Below are 2,973 nucleotides of genomic sequence, written 5' to 3' on the forward strand. Positions count from 1 at the left end.
GGCTGGGATCGCTGTCCCTGAGGTGGGATCACTGTCCTGGGGCTAGGATCGCTGTCCCTGGGCTGGAATGGCTGTCCTAGGGCTGGGAACGCTGTCCCTGAGCTGGAATGGCTGTCCCTGAGCTGGAATGGCTGTCCCTGAGCTGGAATGGCTGTCCCTGAGCTGGAATGGCTGTCCCTGGGCTGGAATGGCTGTCCCTGGACTGGGACGACTGTTCTAGGGCTGGGATCGCTGTCCGTGAGCAGGGATCACTGTCCTGAGATGGGATCGCTGTCCCTGGGCTGGAATGGCTGTCCCGGGCTGGGATCGCTGTCCCTACGCCCAGAAGTTGCCTGGAGACACCCTGCGAGCCCCAGCCCTGCCGGGTGGGCACCCAGAGGCCCCGGTCCTGCAGTGCTGTCTCTGGGGTGAAAGAGTGAGATATGGGCAAACCCCTCTACGAGGAGCCTGGAGGCAGCTCCATAACAGTGCCTGTGGCAAGTGCTGCTGGGATAAAGAGTCACACAGTGGAAAAGACTCAAAGGGCCAGACCTGGAGAGCCACGTAGATGCTACTAAAATCACCTTTGGCGTTTAAATGCCCCAGTTTAAGTTGGGTGTTTAGGTGGAAAGTGTAAAACCTCTGTGGTATGTCCTAATGGTTATATTAACAGAAATATTACTGAGATTGCCAAACCCACTCCCTGGGTGAGAGCAGCTGTTGCGTGTGCGGGTCTGATCTTTGGTACCTGGAGTTCTGTCCATCCTTCAGGGGCTCAGCACCAGCATCCCTTCCAGGAAATTGCTTCTTCCCCTGCTGAGCTGAGCTTCTGTGGCCTGAGAGGAATGTGAAACAATTTTAAACAATAACAAAGTAGATAATTTTTTCTCTTCATGTGCGGATCTCCACTCCTGAGAGCAGCCTGGACAAAGGTGATACTTTTGATGTGAGTGGGATGAAATCGTGTCAGGCTGGGTCTGTACTTGGCTGGAACTAGTGGTGGGAAGGGATGAACCCCGTCTCTCCAGCTGATCCCAAGGGCAGGGAACTGATGCCTGCTGAGGATGCTTCTACTGCTGTTATCAACCCCATTGTGATCATTTCAGCCCAGGGTGTGGAGTGAAACCTGTGTGGGTGCACCCTGAAAGAAAAGAAGGGCAAAAACACTCTGGAAAGCAAGGATCAGAGGATCAAGAGAGAAGGACAGAGGTGGAGGAAGGTGAAAAAAACCCCAGATAATATTGATACAATTGTTCTTCCAAAGAACAATGCCAAGTGTAATGAGTGACAAAAATGTGTGGGATATAAGAGAGCACTACACTGTCTGTATTTAACTGTCCCCACACCAGAGGGTGGCTGGGAGTGATCACACATATGAGTACCTGTGTCAAGGAATAAGCAGGCTCCAGTTCGTTCTCCTCGACAAGCACTGTGAGTGTGAAACAAATCTGCTTTTGCCCCATGAGCTGGGTGGTGGACATCAGGGGAGAGTGTACAACTGTGCAATTGGTTTTTGAAAGATAAGTCTTCTCTGCTTTTATGTAACCTAATCCTCAACAAGCCCAAGCTCTTTGCTTAGTGCTGGTATATATTTGAAAGATTCAATCAATATTCAACTTCTAATAACCCCCAGCCTCTTTCCAGCTAACCTCTCCCTATGCTCCAGTCAGCTCTGAGACCTGACAGAACTTATCTTTCTGGGGTTTTTTCCTGATTTGTTTTATACTGATTGCTTGGCCTAACTTCACTGGGGCATGACCTTGGCTGCAAAGTGCCTTTAGCTCTGACCATCTCCTTAGTGGAGCAGTTCTGTAAAGAAGACCAGGATAGTCCTGGTTGTCTGAGACAGAACTAAAAGCATAGAACCATGGAATGGTTTGGGTTGGAAGGGGCCTTAAAGCTTGTCTCATTCCATCCCCCTCTCATGGGCAGGGACACCTCCCACTGTCCCAGGTTGCTCCAAGCCCCGTCCAACCTGGCCTTGGACACTTCCAGGGATGGGGCAGCCACAGCTTCTCTGGGCAACCTGTGCCAGGGCTTCAGCACCCTCACAGGGAAGAATTCCTTCCCAACATCTAATCTAAATCTCTCCTCTTTTAGTTCAAAACCATCCCCCCCTTGTCCTGTCACTGTAGGTGTCCATGCCCAGATTAGAGGGATTGCAGCTGCAGTGACCATGAACCATCACAGTAAGTACTAATGAAAGATGAAAGAGGAAAACAGTTAACATATTTTAGTTTCTTTTGTTCTTTTTTATTTGAGAAAAATAGGGCAGTCAGATAATCTTTCCCCCCTCCTTTTTTTATCATCTGTTGTGCTTTTCTCAGTTGGAAAAAAAAATATCAGCACCACATGACTGATGGGATCTTTGCAAACCCAGATTTGGGAATCCCCTTCCTGCAGGTTAAAAGAGGAAATAGGCCAAACTGAATTCAATTCTTCCACGTTGCTATTGTCTTACAAATATTTCAGTGTTGTCTTTTTCTTCTTTCTCAAAGCCTCCCATTCTAGGCACCAGGACACCTGTGAGAATTTCATGTGTTCATTCAGAACAATACATTTGGTTCTGTTGTTGTGAATTACTAAGGAAATCTTCAACCTGTGAGCAAAGTTTAACCTAAGCTGTATAATGCATGGAAAATAAGTGCCCACATTGATTTTTTTTCTTTTAAATCTCATTATTTTTAAACTAGTTATAGGACTTTGAAAGATTTGATTTATGCTTTTCAAATGCTCTGACCTGAAATAACACTCACACTGCTCCAACTGTCCTTTCAATTCTGCCAGTGCAGTTCAGCAGTGGGGCAAACCCTGGACTGCCAGTGGTACAGTCACACTGTGAGATTTTAGTCCTCTTTAGAAACATTACAGCACCATGACAGGAGATGGGTCAGACCCCTTGCCAAAGCAGAAATGCAGATGGTATCACTCTGTGAGTGCAGTGAGCATTCTTTTCAACTTAGCTGACAAATAAAATCAGAGATTAGGCTGGGC

This window comes from Manacus vitellinus, unplaced genomic scaffold, assembly GCF_001715985.3.
Source record: "Manacus vitellinus isolate BGI_N305 unplaced genomic scaffold, ASM171598v3 scaffold_47_pilon, whole genome shotgun sequence".
NCBI lineage: Eukaryota > Metazoa > Chordata > Aves > Passeriformes > Pipridae > Manacus > Manacus vitellinus.